The following is a 20,596-nucleotide window of genomic DNA, read 5'->3' as shown; positions in this document are numbered from 1 at the left end:
GAGGGCAGGTTCATGCGTGGCTGAGCAGAGGGTCATTTCTCTCCGCTGCCCTGCCACTACACTTAACGCCTCATTTGTGGGCTTTGCGGCCAATGGCTTGAGTGTCTGATCCGTTGCCATAAAAGGCAGCTTTTTCCTCTCTGCTGATGGGGCACTTGCTTGCGGGTTAATACCAGAGCCCCTTCTCTATAGGAGGACTCATATCTAATGGATGTGCGCATCCCCATCAGCAGAGCTCATAAACATAAAACTCTCTGCTGGGTAAGAGTGAACAGCCACGCCATGCAAGCATTTCCCCTTGAACTCGTGTAGGAGTGGTTCCTATCCCTGTTCCTGGTGCATGCTGGGTGGACGGACATGCAGGATATCCAGGTCAAAGTTTGACTAAATCCTCCCTGTTTCCCTCATACACCCTGTGCTGTGCTACAATGACACAGTGTTAGTTTATACTTCTCTTCAGACCAGAAACTACACTTAAAGGTCCCATGTCATGGCCATTTCCACTGATCATAATTCCATTGTTGAGGTCTACTAGAATAGATTTATATTGTGCAATTTTCCAAACTCACTTTGGTTTCTCGTACAGCATCTCTGTAAACTACGTGTATTCACTGAATTTAACTCTCTGCCTCTAACGGCTCGTTGTAGCTCCAGTAGCTCCAGCCCCCACCCTCCCTGTGAGCACAGTGTGCTCTGATTGGTCGGGACGTTGTGAATCGCGCTGAGCTCCGTGGAGGTGTTGTTTCCTTGTTTAGCGACAGCGAAACACAGCCAAACTCACCCTGAGCACACACAAAGTCACAGCCGAAGTAAAAACAATAAGTGTGGCTTGATATTGAGTAAGAGAAAGGTTGATAAACGCAGAGAGAATGGGTCTGCAGAGAGAATTTCGCCGCGATCCCAACTGTCTGTTATAAGCCTGCAGTCAGGGAGGAGAGATCAGCAGAGCTGCTTGCACTGAGTGTGTGTGTGAGGAAGTCCATGGATTGGTCAATTTGGACCAATTAGCGGGGGCTTAACGTAACGGCTCCACGGACGTAACGTAACGGCTCCACGGATTGGTCCATTTGGTTCCGGGTACGGTTGACATCATGCGGTACCCGGAAGAATCAATGGACAGTGACGTATCTCCAACGAGGCGTTTTGGGGAGGTATTTTCTGTGTTAGAGTTTTACTCGCTACACGGTGTACTTTGAGGGTTTTGACTCTGCAGACCGTTTACATGCATAAAAACCTTCATAACACACAAAGGGACGGGTAATAACTAGAAAAGCATGACATGGGACCTTTAAAATTCAATATGAATGCATGTTCATTTAAACAGTAAGATTACATGTTTTACTTGCTGCTACCAAGCTTTAAGCTCCGATTGGTTAGCTGTCCGGCTCTGTTGTAATTGGTCAATTGCTTAGATATGCCCCGCCCCTAAGCTTATCATGTACAAAGTGTTGGGACGCTAGCCAATAGAAGTGCTCGTGTTACCTAATCATGTCATTATGCTACTTTTAAATGAACAAAGGAGTCCAACGGAGGCGTTTCAGGCAGGGGGAAACTCCCGTTGGAGGGAAATTTTGATTTTAGCCTTTACAGACCATTTACAAACACCGAAACCTACATAACACACAAAAGGCAAGGGAAAAACCCAAAAAGCAGAATAACGCCCTTTTTAAATCCTGCCTCCAATCTGCTCCGTTACATCTTTTTGGGCCTAAATGATGACACGGTCTCTCATTGAAGTTGTCGTACCACCGTTTGTCCACTACGAACATTTGCCTCAGCCCCCGGCTAACTTAATGTAGGCTTGCCTATCAGCATGGCCTGATCCCAAGTACACGCTATACGGCGGCCCTAATGTGACTGTTTTTCTGTCAACTCTTCCTTTCACATCGAGCTTCACATGTAATGCATTTTGTCACGATGAATTATTAATGTCGGCCTCGGTTGAAGCGAGTATTGTCTCAGAAAATAAGAGGGTCACTCCGGTTCTCCTTTTCTCCTCACCCCAGGGTTAATTTGAACCAACAATCAAATGAACCTCCCCATTTCCCTGCTGAACTGCTGGTCGTAATAAAAATAACTGCCGTGTCTCAACTTTATCCACCAACATCCTGCTAAACAAACACAACTCTCTCCGTTTTCCTTCTCTGAGCTGTGTTGTGAGGGGAAAAAGGCTTTGCTTGAGGAAGGAGAGACAGAACAAACTCCATTAGTGTCATTCCTTTGGTGAATTAGATCAGGCTGACAGATAGATGCGGAGAATTGTTTTAATTGTATAATTATCCGTAGCCAGCCACTTGTGCGGAAAAGTGCCGTGATGCGGGTGAGGGCCGAGGAAGAGCACGTTTTGGCCTATGTGCTTATTTAATCTTGGTACAGGAAATGAACAACAATCGGGGGTCCTGAGGATAAAACATAAACACACTCACACCCCCCCTGGGCAGGTTGTGACATGCTCAGTGAGACGCTGCTCTTTAATGTGACGTGTCTGGCCAATGAGCCTTTCCTCAGGCAAAGCGGGGAAGAAAGGATCAAGATGGCACAACTTAACACAAATAATAGAATAAATAAGAAAAAAAATGCCGCTCTGGAGAAAGCACTCTATTTCTGACTACTGAGAGGGACTAAAAAGCTAAAACACTTAACACACAAAATATTTGGCTTTTTTTTTATCTGTTGCTTGTTCCCCACAGTTCTTTTTTTCCATGAATGACTTTGCATGAAGTGCCTATCTTAACTGCCAATTTGGTTGGAAAATAATAACAGTTATCATCTCTTCCTGTTTCAAACAGCGAGGCTCTATTTTACTGAGACAACTTGTTGTATCCAGAATGCTTAACTGTGAGAATAATTTATTTGAGAGTTACTTCCTTCACCCTTTAACTCAGATCATGGCTTTATGCATTTGAATAGAAGTCACATTGCATCCTTTAGATGCAGAATGTCATCACTGTTGGAGCATTTAAGTGCTTAAAATGTAATATTGCTGCTTTTCTAACTCACGCTTTGTTTTACAGAATAAACAGTAAAGGCTTTTAAGCTATATTTATCATATACAGAACATGTTGATTGATATGGCAATTTAAAGAGGCCCATATGATTTTAGAGGTTTACCATTTCCTAAAGTGGAACTTCTTGCGATCTCACAATCTTTGGATATTTAAATCTATATATGACCTTTTGAATTTCAGAAATCAGTAAGAAATGACATAATTAGATAAGAAATACTTGTCTCGTGAAACCCCCTACAGACAGCATTCAGGCTAACTGTCTCACAGTGTTGACAGGTCAGTTACTGAGTGGTTTTTCGAGCTCAGGCCAAACTCTGCAGTCAGCAGCTGCATGCAATTTTCAGCTCAACTCATTGAAGTGTAATAAGAAAATGCAAGAGGAGTACTGTGGGCCTGGATGCTCTCACTCTTCAAGGAAACATTGATAATGGCACATAAAACAAGAACAGTATTCATAAGTGTCGCTGCTACCAGATGAATCCCCTTTTATTGAGTCATTGCTTGTTGTGTCTATAATCCAAAACATTGAATTCTATTGAACACAGGTTGGTTTGTCATCATAAAAAGCTTTGATACCTAATCAAATGATGTACAGCCTGGCGACACAAAGCGCTTCATGCACGGAGAGCTTGTCATGTCTCCGTTGTTGCCTCCGTCATGCTCTGTTGCTCAGTTGCATCTCCTGTGATAATGCACGGGGGGATTAGCAGGTAACAAAGCAGCAGTGCTCCTCTGAGGATGCGGCGCGTGGCTTTGAACATCTCCTACAGTACTTCATAAACGGAGGAAAGGGGGGGGGGGGGGGGTGGCGGCGGCAACACCAAACGGTGATTTCCCAGCGACACAGGGAGCCTCGTCCTGGATAATGCAGTCATGAAAAGGTGACAGGAAGGACTGAGAGTCTGGAAGGGAGCCGGGGCAGCTGGTCAGAGAATAGGAAGCGCTGAGCGGCGGGGCTAAAGTGCAGCGAGGAGCAAATGAAAGCTCATATCTGCCGTCTGCCTCGCCTCCCTGCACTTTCCTGTTTGGACTTGAAGGTGATTGGGAGCCAAGGCGGTGACAGTTGACGGAAGCAGCGCGGAGGAGAGAGTATTTATTTACAGTGAGATGCAGCGATGCTTGTTCAGGATGCGGTTTCACGCAGGATGTGCCGCCCACCCACACACACACACACACACACACACACACACACACACACACACACACACACACACACACACACACACACACACACACACACACACACACACACACACACACACACACACACACACACACACACACACACACACACACACACACACACACACACCTCCTCCCATCTTCTCCACCCTCACTCTTCAATCCCCAGGTTTGATGGAGAATGGGAAGTGGGTTATCAGGGGGAGGAGGAGGGCTGTATTGTGTAAGAGGCTGGGCCTGGATGCAGAGCTCACTCAGCAGGCCTTCCTGCCGGGCCCGGGAGGTGGTACCAAAGTCAACACAGGTCACTGAGAAAAAAAGGGCGTGTGAAGACTTAAGATTGCATTGTGGGACAAAGATTGTCTCTAGCAACAAAAAAAAAGAAGGAAAACCACGTTTGAAGTATAGAGAAAAAGAACAAATTGAGAACATGAGAAAGTGTTAAAGAGAGGGAGTGTTTTAAGACAGTCCAAAAGAGTGTGTGTGTGTGTGTGTGTGTGTGTGTGTGTGTGTGTGTGTGCCCTGCCAGGAATTCCACCTTGTAAAGCTAGGTTTGAGAGGGGGGGTTGATGGTGTGTAAATCACAGTAATTACAATGTGGTTGCAGTACAATTACCTTTGTCGACTCGTCACCCTACAATACAGTTTTCACATTATGGTAAAGTGCTCGTTTTGAAGACGCAAGTGTGTCCTGCATTATTTCATACCACACAGGAGTGGAGATGCAGGAAATATGACTTCATTTGGGGGATAGAAGTTAACATGTAGCAGGTTTTCACTGGCTTTCATCTGGCGGGGTGTTGGGCAGTAGTGTGAGCAGTGTTGGAAGAAGTATTGGGGTTATTTGGTTTAGAACAAGTATGAACACCACACTGTTAAATTCTCTGTTGGATGTAAAAAATCTTGTAAAAATATAATAAGCAAAAGTTACTGAAAGTTATAAATGTTAAAATGCTCGTATGCAGAACATCATTAAATTGATACAAAAAAAGAATACCCCAAAATGTGTTAAAATAACCTAATAGTTTATAAATGATTATTCATTTTCTCAGTTGATTATAAGAAAAAGCTGTTATTGTATAAACTATTGCTTAGTTTCATTTAAACGGGAGAGGATTAGTGCCACGTGATATTCCCTTTGTGATCTGACAAAAAGTGATTTTTGTTTTATGCAGACATCCTAATGTAAAGTCTTCGTATTGAAGGACAAATGATAATGTTCCCCATTGAACTGTAGTGAAATGGGAGTATAAAGTAGTATTAAAAGAACATGTTCAAGTAAAGTAAAAGTACCTCAAAATCGTACTTGAGTAAATCTACTGACTGCATGTGAGTGTGCTGAAGAGGTGAGCCACACAGCTCTCTGCCCACTAGCTGTTATGTCGGCATTAACCCTCCCCAAAGTTTCAAAGGCAGCTTTTACGAGCTGCCTTACGGCCTCATCTATGCGGACAGCGGCATCTAAACTCTGGAGAACCTGCCACATAAAACGCACATCTGTTAAAGCCCAAATTGTAAAAACAGCCCCCGCGTGTCCAGGCAGCGTCGAGTTAATCATACACTCAAAGTGCAGCTTTTAACGCTCCCCGCAGCAACGGCAGCAGGCATTGTTTCAAATTCACTTCTTTTGATCAGCTTTTTGCCCAGTACAGGTTCACGTATTTTCTTGTTTTTGTAGTATGTTAGTTGAATTTGTGTAGGTATACTAGAAGGACTGGGTTAATCTTTTTAATGAAGATAATCAACAGTTAGGATGAAGCGGTCATTGGCATCCCTTTTTGAAAAGCAGGCAAACAAAGCACAAACATCTCCCCTTCACTGGCTCCCGAACCCTCTTCAAGACGCTGGTACTTGCCTACCTTGCTGTGAATGTATCTTTCCTACCAGCCCGTGCACTTTGTTGTGCAACGGCCAATCGGCTTGCTACTCCCTCATTGGGAGTTGGACCCAGATACACCTAAACTAAAACAGTCCCGTTTGCCATCCTGGCTCCATAATGGTGGAACGAGCACCCCATTGAAACCAGTAAAGCAGAAAGGTTGCACATACCGTCGTAGACGCCTGGCCAATAAAACCAACACACACAAAAACAAAAAAAAGCGTTCATCCCATTTAGACTCGTGCACCAGCACTAACAATGGTTTTGCTTGCTTTTACATTTGACAGCTTCACTTTGAGTAACACAATCACCCACAAATAGAAAAAAAAATACAACTTTAAGAGAATTTGGAAACCTATGATATTAGTCAAGGGCTGTACCGCAATATTAAAAAAACAAATAAAATAACATGTGTGTGTATGCCCCAACATTTTCCTTTCCCCATGCTACACACTTAACCCAAGTTTAATGAAAATCGGACCTATATCTTCGGGTTAGGGCAACCAGGGCATTGAATGGAGAGACGGATTTCAAAAGGGAGACAGAGGGGATGATAAATGTTCCCTTGGTCGAATTTGAACCCAAGTCCTTTGCGGCGGGGACTCAGCCCCAAATGAGCTATACGGTGGCCCAGGACCAGTTGTTTTTTCTGGCTGAGCTAATAATTGAGGATTTCTGTTGCTTAAAAAGCCATGTGTAGCAGGCTAGTTGCAGAACCAAATAATGGCAAGTATTATGCTCAGTCTTGACGTTAACACCACAGCACAGATGCTATTAAAAGATCTGTGAGTGATGCAACGTTAGCAGCAGTTGTCATTACAGGGACACAGTTATTACACACCTTTTTCACTTCAGCCTCTTAAAGAGGAAGTGTGGTTTCTCTCCTTAGACGGCCTCGGTCCTGAAAGAAACAACACATCACAAACAACATAAATCTCAGGGATGATTTGAGGTCTGTTCAAAGGCATCTGGCAAATAACCTGAGTGAGGAGAGCTCTGCAGTTATGAGCGTGGAGGGGGCCAGGCAACCACCATTCCTGTTGGGAATAGCCACGGCATGCACACATTGTTGGTGGGAGGTAGCACAAGAGAAACAACAGGAACCTGTTTAAGTATATTTGATTAATGTTGTATATAGATATGATTTATTTGGCTGAAATGACACTTTGGCTTGGTTTGGCACGGTCAAATTACTTGTGAAAATTGATCTCTGATCTGTGTTGCTTTTTGTTTTAAGGGTGTTAAAGAGACCTTGTTATGCAGGATAGGCTAAGAAGCGGTTTACCAATCAAAACATAGCCGTTTTGTCTGCTGTCATGATACCATTCATGAAGAGAACTTGATACAATGCTGGTGACAGGGGCCCATTATTTCCTGCGACGTGTGAAACCAAAATCTTCCTGTCTCATACAAAATATCCAGCTCTTCTGGGGATCTGGGCCCATAGGGCAAACACACTCGCACTTTCCTTAAGCCCTGGACCTATCCTTTACGTCAAAGTTACACATTTTACAACTTTTAGGACCGACTGATTTCAGTATGGGATATTCAAGTGTTCGTATTGGGTAGTTGATTTGGGTCAATTATAAACCTCTGCTGATTTTCGGACGTCTCATTCCCGATGCAAATCAATGGGGAACTTTGTATTTGTGCCCATTGACGACCAAGACTCACACAGAAGTGTTTGGCCACTATCTTCTCCAACGCCTGGCTCACCTCCTTGGGGCTTGTTCCACCATTTCGAAGCCAGGATATAGCAAACAGCCAAATTGATAATTTAATCGATTAACAAAGTAAGCGTCTTTGAGTGTCTAGAAAAGCGCTATATAAGTATTATTTATTATTATTGTTAATAATTGAAAATGACAACACGGTCACAAATAGCATGAATGTGTTATTTACTGTGATAGCAAGGGCTCTGTTTGAACTGGGTGTTGGCCCTAATAGATGTTTGCGAGATGAGCTCAATTGGATGAGTCATAATTAGACCCATTAGCCGAGTTGTATTAAATGCCCCAATCCAAAGAAAATGAATCTGTTGTGGAATATTTCCCTCCCAGCATAACAGGAGAATGGACTGGTAAAAGGCAAATAATATATGTGTGAGATTGATCAGTGAGTAGCGACCCCATTATCTCCTGAGATGTTAATTACAGTGTGCTCGGCTCGCATGTCAAACGGCAGATAATTGAAGAAGGTAAAAGATGTGCCACACTTTATTTATGCCGTCACTTGGAGCTGGAGGAAGATCGCCTCTCGCACGGGGCTTTTAATTCCCCTTCTTTCTTACCTCTTTTTTTGCTCTGATGTATTTATTGTTGGGTAATATTAAATTGTCAGAGATGATCATTTTGCAAGGATATTATTCGCCTTCATTACCATTGCCTGTGTGTATGGACACTCACACGGATATTCTCCCCTGTCCCTGTATTCCCTGCCCTTTTTAAAGGTCTTGGATATATAAACCATTTAACAAAATATTAGCATGGTCTAAATTTAGTGATGAAAGATCCTCAACTGCAGATGTTGCCACAGCTACGAATGAATGCAATACATTAGCAAAGCCAATAGCCTAATAACAGATAACATTTATCTCTGCTGATTATTACTTTTTACTTACTTTTGATATCACTTGCTATTTACAAATATCGGTACCACTTTACAATAAGAATATCCTTATAAAGGGTTTACGAATAGTTTGAGATTCATTTATTAATTAGGTTGTGAACACTTTATAAATCATTAATAAGCTTTTATAAGACAGGGAAACTGTGACCGGTTGCTTGCCAAATAGTGAGCCCACATGTATCTGTACTGCTAAGCCTTATCTTGGCTACCTAGCTTACTTCGTCTCCTTCATCAGCCAGCATCCTTGGTATCTCTTCATTGAGTTGATTCTCGCTAAGTAGCCAATATAAGGCTTCGTCATCTTGCCAAATAGTGAGCCTGTGTTGATGTATGAAAACTATGTTAGAACTGGTTTATAAATGGTTCTTAATGATTAATAAAGTGTTTACAACCTAATTAATTAATTATACACCCTTTATTAATCCTTTATAAGGGTAGTCTTATTGTAAAGTGGTACCCAAATATCTGATGTGTAGGCTTGCAGTCAAACTTATATAGGAATACATATAAATTATTTCACACACACACAGATTGTATTCAATACACGTATACATTTTTTATTAACTCAAGTTGGCACAAGGAGCTGATTACGTTGTGTATTTTAACTAAATTCCACTTGTAAAACGGCGTCTTTAGGAATATTTGTGCCCCTAAAATTGTCTGCAGTTTTGCCAAAATATATATATTTTTCCTAAACTGTTATATTCAACATACTTTTTCAGTGCCTTCGTTACATTTGTATGAACACATGTGACCCTCATATATCCTGAAGTCCGTATGCAATGAAGTCAGGCTCCATATATACCACAATCGGACATACATTGTAACCCCCTTCATATTTCTTTTATGCAAATAAACCAAATTGACATTAACCAAATGACGATAAGGTTAGATACAATCTTGCCTGGCAGTGGCTACAGCTTCTAGATGAAGACAGTGAAATGGGCAAGACGAATAAAAAAGAGAGGATTGAAACATGTATTTTGGACAGTCTCGCAGTATCTGCCAGAGTGCTTCTCTGAAATGCAAACCGAGGTGAGAGGGCGCAAAAAGCACTAGAAGCCCTTTAAAAGGTTTCTGTTGTGTGAGAGCAGTTCCCCCACCTGAGCGGCTTCATGTCTGTAAACATGTCCGTAAACTTCCTATTGACGGTGCGTACGCCATAAGGGACACGGCGTTCTTTTAAAAAAAAACATATTGTTTGTCATTTCATGTGTTTATACGAGATAGCGTCAAAACTCTGTTTCCTGTGGTTTCCTGTGGAGAACTGTGTTGTGTCTGTGTTGCTGCAATTCACAAGTGAACGTCGTCTGCACTCCCAAAAGCAAACACACACACACACACACACACACACACATACACACACACACACACACACACACACACACACACACACACACACACACACACACACACACACGCACACACGCACACGCACACGCACACACTTCTGAGTCCTCTTCTCCTTTTTGTGTTGATGTCCTATCTGTGGGAGGAGCCTCGAGGGAGTTGCTAAGGCTGTGGTCATCTTCACACCTCTGATGATGGACAGTCGCTGCACACATGATTTAGTGCATCACCTGGTGGACAATGATAAGAATGAGCACTGCATGATGGGAAACCACAACCTCCTGCATACACTATATACAGTCAGATGAACCTACCGCTGCACGTGGCTTCATACAGAGACAGTTTTCCCTTTCTGGTTTGCAGATTACTTTCACTCATTTCGATTTGTGCTTCTTTTAGCACCAGTCAAAGTCCTAGTTTATTTTGACATCAGTACAGATTATGACAATGATTCATCATGAATCCATACTCTATAAATACAAGAAGCTTGTTGTTAAATCTATGCTATTTGTCAGGTTCAGAAATATGATCTGGTTTGGATTGGGAGTCAGTGGTCACATGACATGGAGGCTAGTGGAAAGAAAGGAGATGATGATGAAATGATTTCCTAGCATATTTGATAAGATTAATTATTGGCACATTCATAATCAAAAAGTTGTTCTTTTCATACAAATCTATTATCATTTTTAAAGCAAAATGTTCTATAAATAATAACAATAAGCAGGGGTGAATTAAAAGCAACATTGGTTTTGAGACATTTAAACAACAACTGATTGATGGTCTCTAATTGAGAATGATTACACTGCTTGGATAAATACACAATTCTAACTGGTCAATTTTGATCGTCTGCCGTCTGCTATTTCTCAATATTTCTCAATAGCAGACTGTTGCTAAGGTTGTTCTGATCAAGGGACCAAGTGCAGTCATATCCATGCGCTGAAAGAAGTCCGGTCAATTTAATGCCAGCTTAAATTAAATGAACACTTATAAGTTAGGACATGAGAAAACACCATGGAGTACTTTTTGAATGTTGATTTTTATATTAATAAAGAGCCAAATTCTTTGGATCCTTAATGGCTAAACCGTCCCCAGAATATAGAAAAGAAAAAGAGATCAAGAGATTACACGACAGAGAGCTGGACGTCAGAGAAATCTGCAGAAGAAGACAGACAGGAAGTCAACAGAGGGAACACGGTACGGGCTCTGGCCGTGTTTAAAGACTGGTTAATGGAAAATAAATAAGAAGAACAGACTCTGACAGTTACGGGACAGATAACCTGGATCAGTGCCGCGGTCATTATACGTTGCTGTTGTAACAAAAGTTGTATTTTCTTTCAGTCAAATTTAGGTAAATAAAATCCTGTTTGCTCAAAATATTTAGCCAAATTGTATATTTATTCATTATTTAGCCAAGTAATAAACATTTCAATTATTATGTAACACAGTTATTTCTAACCCCCCTCCTCTCCCTACCCCTCTGCTCTGTACCAAAATCTAAAACCCATTAGCATCTTTCCACTTGTTTATCTGCAGACCAGAAGGCTCCATAAGGCAGACAATGAAATAAGGTTTTTTATGGTATTACGTTTGAAGTGTTTTTCTCATCTTGGCCACTTCTTGTTTGCCGGAGAAAGACCTCTGCTCTCTCAGATGCCAGCGAGCGGTGTTTTGCCGCCGCGCTGCAGCCTTATCTGCGCTCGAGGTCTCTACTTTAATGGGCTTTATTGATCTAAACAACATCAGGGGTTGCGGTGATGTTATTAAGGCAGAGATAACTTATGTGTAATTCCACTCCAACAATATATTAGCCTTTTATTGGTCTAAATAACTTTGCCTTTTAGACAGTAATGCACCAGTAAGTCACAGCGGCTCTTCATGTCGGCAGGATCTTAATAAAGCATTTCCTCTGGCCATCCTGCTGCGGAGAGAGTGAAAAACGACAGGTTAAAAGGCATGCTGGGAAGTTTCCATGCCATCACTGTAAATTATCTCTTTTGAATACATAAATAAAGCGATAAGAGAGCTGTGAACGAGAATGAGGTAGGGGGGGGGGGGGGGGATTGGGTGGAAGTTTGTTACCAACATGTGTTGCAAGCTTTTTCTCAGTTTCACACGTGGAGGTGAGGAGGAACGCTGCAGGCTCCAAAATAAATCTGCAATGTGTGCAGCATCATGGAGGCAGAGCAGTGTTGTAACCATGTGGCTTCAAACATGTTAATTGAGATAAACAAAGCAATTAATTCATAATTAGATTTTTTTTTGAAGACACTGCTTGGGATCTGATAACATATATGAGCAATTTTACATAATTGTTTGCCAGTTTATAGCATTAACAATGAATGGGGCCCTATTCTGCTCATTTTCAGGTTGATATTTGTATGTTGTGCCTCTCTCCTGGGACGTGTCTCCATGCTTTCATCTTCAAAAAGCTCTTTATTTTTCTCATACTGCCTGTCTTTTCACCCTCTGTCTGAAACCAGAGCTCAGTCTGCTCTGATTGGTTAGCTCTGTTGTGATTGGTCAACCGCTTAGAGATGTCCCGACCCTTAATGCACGGACACACCAGGTCGATTATCGGCGTCGGTGGGCGTCATGCCGATGATGAGCGTCGACACGCCCTACCCAGATTGGTGGGGGGGGGGGGGGGGGATTTGGGGATTTTGCTTTTGTACATTTACATGCACTAAAATCTCCATAGCACACTACAGGAAAGGGAAAACCCCCAAAAGCAGAGGGCCTCTTTAAAGGGAAATATTTAGCGCCTCATACAGCCCCACTACAAACAATATGAATTGTCCCTTTTAATATAGAAATATGTAAATAATAATACCTAACGATGACAGCATAGATACAAAAATCCAGCTTTTTACTCAAGGTTTGTTTGAACATAAAAAAATGCAAATATTATCAATGATGATTTAGCCACAACTCTAAGAGTTAAAATGTAACTGAAATAAAGGCATTTATTTCATTACAGTGTTTTATTTATTGTTCGATGTTCTTGAATGAATTCATGGTGCATTGTGTGTCTGCTAACTTCTTAACGGACAGTTGCAATATTTCTTGCCTTCCAAGGGCAGCATATATTTAATATTTATACGAAATAACGAACCCATTTATCTGGAAGTGTATGTTCAAGGGGTGGGTATCGGGGGGGGGGGAAGGGCTTCATAATTTGCAGCTATTTAAAGCCTCGGTTTTGGTAATGAATTATTTTGTCATCTCGACTGTGATGAGATTCATCTTTAATAACTGTAACAATTATTTTATTAAAAAGAGAAGCCATGCATTATGGCTATCTCGCCAAGGTCTCAAGCTGGAAGGGAATTCTCATTAAGAGCATTATATTACCCCCGGTGTGCTTTCAGCTGGATGTCCCGCTGAAATTACATTAGGTGTCAACAATGTTTGTGTTAGAAGTAAGCAGTCATATTTACAGAGGCTCGCGTTTTCATTTGCCGCCTGACACCGGGAGATGTATTAAAAAAGATTCTAATGCTCTGTATCTGATTAAGTCACTTAGAGAGAAACTCCTAAAGTGTTGACTTTTAATATAAAGGCAAAAGCATAAATCTTTGTTCGATGAACTTTTGATTGCCCGAGATTATTTAGTGATTTATTTAGTTGGCACAAAGCACTGTTATCCCTTCCTCTTCTCCTACTAAACATTCAGATCCTTCCCGAACTGCAAGCATCAGGTTGTTTGTGTCAAGATTGATTTATCCGTGTCTTTTCATCTACATCCTGTGTTTCTTCTGATGGTTGGCGTGGTGCGCTACGTTGTGTTATGCTAATGGTTTCAGGCCCGGGGTTGCTGCTAATGACATGGTTGTAATTGTTTGTCAGTGTGATAATGTGTGATTTCCTATTTCCACGTGAAGTTGGACATTTGATGAAGGAGGGATGTTGTCAGGAAGACAAAGTGCTGTCATTTGTCACCGGCTAAATGAGCTCCTCTTGGCTTTCAATAGCAATGTAATATTCACACATATCCTTTCCTTCGTTGTTGGGCTGTTGCCATGATGTCCACATCCTTCAGAGCATCAATGAGATAGAGGTTGGGTTCTGTGCTGACGTTTAGAAATCTGTTAACTGTATTTCACCGAAACACAGAAGTGAAAATACAGAGTGTGGTAATCTTTTATTCTTAGTGTTTGCTAGGAGTCGTCACTTCCTTAAACATTTTCAAACCATTTCATCATCTTCACAGCAGTGGTGTAGTAGTGTAAGTATATTAACTCAAGTACTATACCAAAGTACAATTTTGAGTTACTTCACATGAATATTTTGATTTCATGATACTTTATACTAATTTTCCACTACATTTAAGAAACCAATGTTGTCCTTTTTACTCCACTACCATTAAAAGTGCCCTATTATGCTCCTTTCCGAGTTCATATTTATATGTTGTGCCACACTGTGACATGTCTACTTATTTTAATGTTCATTTTTTTTTTATTTGTCTCATCCTGCCTGTGCTGCAGCACCTCTTTTCACCCTCTGTCTGAAACCAGAGCCCAGTCTGCTCTGATTGGTAAAGGAATTAATGAATCTAGAAATGTAAAATATGTGATTCTCAAAATAAGCCATTAGGGATAGCAAGTACTTCTACTTTTTGTATTTAAGTATATTTTGATGCCCATACTTGTGTACTTTTATGTAAGTAATATTTACTTTTAAGTATGTACTTCTTCCTCCGTTCTGAAAGAGAAGACTGTGTCCCTATGTACACTGAGGATTTGAAATAGCTTCTGCATTTTGTAATATGACAAACTCATGAGGCACATAATTGCAGCCATTGTAGCAGAGGATTGTTGGCCTGCCTTCATACTTTCCAAAGTCTTTGAAGTACTCGCCCCCTGAACAGACTGCTTCTGTTTCTGATTAGTCTGATCCCATATTGTGGGGTTGGGGGGGCAGATCCCTGCTAGTTAACAATGTAATGAGCTAAACAAGCCAAACAAAGGAGAGGTAGAGTGGATGGGTCTCCAGAGGGAGCTACTTGTTGTCCCATTGCCCCTCTTGTCTTCCGTATCGATTCATGTCTTCCTTCCTCACGCTGCGTCCTCTATAGCACACGCAGGGCGGGGTAATCAGCTAAATGTAGCCTCTGCTTTCTTATTACTACCTGGGTGCTTAACACTGATATTTCTTCCCCCTCTTCAAGGACAAACGGTGTAGAAGGCAGATCCCGTGTGAAGTCCCCGAGCTCTCGCCGAGCAGCAGATCCCTTTTCAGTGCCAGCTGTTCTCTCAGATACACCCGGCCGTTCTGAAATTCTCTTAATATAATTCTGGGGGGGGGGGGAGGCTCAGGAGAATTGTGCAAAACAAGCGTGCCAGCCTGGAGAACGTTGCATTTTTCATCAGCGGCCTCAACTCGCTGAGTTATTGGGCAGCGCTCTCATTCATGAGCAGATGTTCAGCGCGGTTACACTCTGCAGTTAATGTGAACTTACTGGCCTCTCCGCCATTGGCTGCAAGGACGTTGGCAGCGACCTGGCATCTGAGAATTACTCCCAGTAAAAGACGCGGGGCCTGGAAAGCGCCGGCCTCTTTTAGCCACTTCCCGGCCCCGGGAGCTGGATCCCGGACAGGGGAAGGCTCTGACAGCCCATCCGTCTTGGATCGGACAGTGATGGAGCGCTTACCACCGTTTGCTCGGGGAATAGTGAGGAAATTCCTGAAGATAATGTCCAAAAGTTAATTTCTAATGCCTTGCTCAGCAGGTGCCTGTATGAGCATTACATATAAGTACATGAAAGTACCATCCCCCGTTAGGTATAAACTAGTTTTACATGCAGAGGATCAACTCCAGTACCCTTGAAAGAGGAAATTCGTAGAAAGAAGGCACCTGTGCGGGGGTAACAGTTTGGCCCTGGTAGGTCTATAGCTGAAAGCAGCTGGTGCTGTGGTCAGTGTGTGTGTGTGTGTGTGTGTGTGTGTTTGAGGAGGAGGGGGGTGTATCCTCTCCACAGCCTGGTACTTCAGACATCTGCATGCCCAAGCTGCTCAGCCTGGGTTTGATGTGGCCATACAGATCTGTAATGGCTCCCTTCTAACTAAGCAAAACGCTTTTTGATTTAAAGTGCCATTAACTGGTCAGAGTGTGTACGTGACATCAAGTTTAGTAGGCGGCATGCCAATCATCTCCTACGTGTGTGTGTGAAAGTCATCACAGTAAAGTTGTGCATATGGGACTCAAACAGTGGAAATGACAAGCTCTTGTTTCCTCCGCGCGTCTCATTTTCACTTTCTAATTGGTCGTTTTCAGGTTGGCTTTACGAGAGCAAAACTAATTAGCGTTTCTAAATTCAGCAGAAAAAAAAAGAAAGTCAGCCGGCTTGATTGTGCTGGTTTCCTCTCCTGTGTCAGGCGCTCGACAATAAAATAAGACTCTAATCATTTTCAAAGTGCTCGTATTTTTGAAGCCCAGAGCTGAATGTCACTCCCGGTCTCTTGGCATTTTGTTTGGCAGGGTCAGGGAGCGGCGGTTGCCCTCTCGCCTGTGTACTCTCTTTGTAATTCGTGGGAAGTTTGGACTTAGGACCGGTGGAAAAAAAAAGAACAGCCTTATGTGTTTTAGGTGGGGTTGTTTCTGCTTTGATTGGGAACGTCCTGCTGACAGGAGCAGCCGAGCAAGTTTACAGTAGCTGTGACATTGCTGTTACCTTTATTCAAAGTGCTCCAGCTGCAGCGAGCCCTCAGGAAGCAGCGCGGGCCCACATGGGCGGCCGGCGGCCCGCAGGGAGGAGAGCGAGGCCCTGTTTGAGTTGGCAGACACTCCCCTCTCGGGGAACTTTTGCTGCCTCTGCAGAAAGGCCGGTAGCGGCGGCTCTGGCGTGGCGGCGGTGATTCTGGGGGCAGGATGGGCTTTTTCCACCTCTCCTCCCTTTCAGGAAACACATTTAGCTGTTTCTTCCCTCTGCGTTTGCAAACCGTGGCGTTAAGGTGAAGGGGCGTAGGGCTGTGAGAGGCTGATCTCAAAACCAAAAGGCCCTTTAAGCATGGAGCTTCATTTATATTGGATACTACCAGTGTGCTGTTTTTATTTTCCCATCAACCCTGTTACGATCCAGCCTTCAGAAGCCAGTAATTAAAACATGCCTGATCTGAGGTCAGGGAGGAGCATTGTTTAAATGCAATTAGTGCAAATTAATTTGGACCCAGTTACAGTTTTTGTGTCATTATTTGTTTAATCAAGGGAGTTCCCGTTTAAGATGCTAAATATGTATCCACCACTGCGAAGCTATTTAAGTCTGCTTTAATGAATACTCATTTCAAAGTGACCTGTTTTGAGTCCCTTCACTAGTGCGCTCATACTCTGCCGTGTGTGTGTGTGTGTGTGTGTGTGTGTGTGTGTGTGTGTGTGTGTGTGTGTGTGTGTGTGTGTGTGTGTGTGTGTGTGTGTGTGTGTGTGTGTGTGTGTGTGTGTGTGTGTGTGTGTGTGTGTGTGTGTGTGTGTGTGTGTGTGTGTGTGTGTGTGTGTGTGTGTGTGTGTGTGTGTGTGTGTGTGTGTGTGTGTGTGTGTGATAATAACCCAAACAGTATATAATTTAATCAAAATCACAATATTTGTATCTCAAGAGGTGCAGTATTTATTACAGCCAAAATATGTTTGATGTATACATTTATATTCTGAATTAAAGGGGCCCAATTTAACTCATTTTTAGGTTTCACACGTGTATCTCTCTACTCTGACATGTCTCCATGCTTTAATGTTCAAAAAGCTCTTTATTTTTCTCATACTGCCTGTGCTGCAGCACCTCTTTTCACCCTCTGTCTGAAACCAGAGCCCAGTCTCCTCTGATTGGTTAGCTAGCCGGCTCAGCTTTGAGATGTCCCGCCCCTTAGTGTATTTCAATGTGTTGCCAATAGAAGCGCAAGTGTTTTATAGTGATGTCACTCAAAATCACAACATGATCATTTTAGACAATGGGAACAATGATTGATCATATCCCAGTTTCAATAATCCCACTAAGTTATATTGTTATCCAAATCATGCAGCTCTTACCAAACCGAATCTGTTGTGACTTCACTGATTGTGGGAGAATGTCTGTTTTTGCTTTTTGTTAGTCACCTTCAAATAATTTCCACTGTTTTTTTTCCCACCCCCTCCTTCCTACCTACTCTCTTCTTCTTTTCTCCTCCTCCTTTTTCTCGCCGGTGCAGCGAGGAGACTCCAGTGGTGACGTCCTGAGAGGCCACAGATCAAAGTAAGTACTTCTGTGCATGTCCGTACACAACAAACACGTGTATTAGCGTCAGTGTTTTCTAACTTGAACCGGTTTTTAAATGCCTTTTACAGAGAAGGGCATTGTATGGAAACTGTTGTGCAGCTAAACGATAAGGTTTTGCATAGTAACTGTTCCTGGTTTCCTGATGCAGTTCCATATTTACATCACTTTGAATGATGCTGATGACAGTGAAGAGGTCAAGCAGTTGAGTTGCAAACCTGAAAACGTTTGTGCAGAATCATGTCTGCATCCCCCTGACTATCGTAGAACTCATTACTCCTTGTGTGGTGTATAAACACGTCAAAAACAAACAATGACCCCGGGCAGACTGCACACTGCAAAACAATTTCAAAGCCCGCCGTGTAGTGTAAACACGAAACACGGACAACCTTCACGCAGCGAAGACTTCTCCTTAAACCCGGTGTTTGTTTTATAGTCCCCGTCGACCTTGGTCCGATGCAGTTTACGTCACTTCTCTTCAGGTCCATGGAGCTGACATTCAGGTGGAGGCTCTCACTGCGGCTCACTGAAGAGTTTTCATGTTGTGGTTTGATGGATGCTGTGGATTTTTGTTATTTAGAAATATGTTATCCATTGAAAAAACATTTTTAAACAGTTTTTTGCAGAGCCTCAAAAAGCTTAACCTGTTAAGCCCTGAGCCTGTTTTCCAGGTCTCAGGCTCGAAAATGACATTCCCAGAACAAATGACCATATCTTCCCTTCTAAAAGGGTTACATTAATAATATTTGTTCTCAAAGTAATGATAAACCTGTGAGTTGGATGTAGAAGTGTCAGAATCAATATAGATGTTTCTGTGTCAGAGTAAATTCAGATGGAACATAGTAAAACAGGGTACATTCTTACCTCCGCCTAATAAAAAAAAAAACTTACTTATAGTAAAAACCACCCTTGAATGATGGCATGGTAGACTAAAAGCTTTAGGAATCCAAAGTATAACATATAATAAGTATCCTGTATCAAGATTGAGGCAAAACAAGTGGAAAAAAAGTTTGGGCACATTTGGATACCATCAGTGCCATTTGACCTTTTTCAGGTACCATATTGTAAGAATAATTGTATTATCACTATAGGTAGTCATTCCATCCAAATACAAGTGTTTTTATATTAAGACCCTCTTAAAAGCCAAACTAACATTTTTTGAAGATATTTTACTTACTTTTTATTATTAAAACAGTATGCCTAAGTGTAGAAATACTCTGTCACAGTTATAAATCCTGCACTTAAGTAAGTTCAAAGCATGGAGACATACTTGGAGTAGTGAAACTGCTAATCCAATGAGGGTGTTCTCACATCTAAATGACTATGTATCACAACATAGTGTACTGTGTTTTCACAAAGACTCTATTCTTGGATACTACTATGTAGATATTTCAAAATGATAAATAAAGAATATTTTTCTAATTTCAAGAATTAAACAAAGTGAAATACAAAAATAAAGGGAATACATTAAATCAATATTTCCATTTAAATGTGTATACCAGTTTGTTTATGAGCTTGAACTGCGTTGTAATGTAAAAAGTGATTCAAACACAACATCTGCTATCTTTAAATGATTCAATGTTCTCATCATTTTCTGAGAAATGTGACCGGGTGTCCGCGGGGTCTTAAAAAGTATTAAAAGTTGATAAATCAATTTAGTGAAAATTAAGGCTATTAAAAGTATTAAACGGTATTTTCCAAGGTATTACATTTTGTAGCTTGTTTTCAATAAGTATATCAATTGTCCAAAGAGGTTGTATTCTACAGTCTGCCTGAATGTAATCATTGCGTAGGTGTGTAGTGTGATTCTGTGTAGTTTATTTATGGCACCCCGTTGGGTTTGACGTCATCTGAACAGGACATCGCACGCTCACTGCTTGATAGCGAGCGAAGGTCCGTTTACGCCGGTTGTTAAACAACATCGTTATGGGGAAATGCAAGTCTGCGTCCAAATGGTTGGAAGATAAGGAGGAAGGACAATCAATACTGTATATCATAAATGTGAGGTACAGTAAAGTGTGTCGCCAAGGTAACCGGTTAAAACTCAAAGTGGCGATGAGGTCTTAAAACGTATGGAAAGGGTCTTAAAAAAGGTCTTAAAAGGTTTTACATTTGACTTCAGGATTCCTGCATATACCCTGTGTAAGTTAATTTGTGCAAGTTATTGTCAATGAAGGAGACATCATTGTATATGCACATTTCTCAAAACACAAGTCTTTCCAGATAAGAGTCCTAAGAGTCGATACATTAATACATTAAAGTATTGAATCAATGCCAGGCCTTAACTTCAAGTACAAAGAGTACTAATGATGC

At 41.9% G+C, this 20,596-nt stretch overlaps 1 protein-coding gene across 10 annotated transcripts in view; it reads left to right on the top strand.

Annotated features, from left to right (window-relative positions):
* The window catches only part of foxp1b (forkhead box P1b), a 197,784-nt gene that overhangs the window by 28,204 nt on the left and 148,984 nt on the right, over nt 1-20,596 (top strand). For all 10 annotated transcript variants that reach the window (XR_013808412.1, XM_079682634.1, XM_079682636.1 and 7 more), the window contains exon 3: nt 18,219-18,262. The gene's annotated coding sequence lies outside the window, so the exon portion shown is untranslated. The remainder of the gene's footprint in view (nt 1-18,218; nt 18,263-20,596) is intronic.

The sequence above is a fragment of the Notothenia rossii genome (genome assembly GCF_949606895.1).
Source record: "Notothenia rossii genome assembly, chromosome: 5".
In the NCBI taxonomy this organism is placed as follows: Eukaryota; Metazoa; Chordata; class Actinopteri; order Perciformes; family Nototheniidae; genus Notothenia; species Notothenia rossii.
Note: the sequence above shows the minus strand (reverse complement) of the source record. Positions and strands in the feature narration are given on the sequence as shown.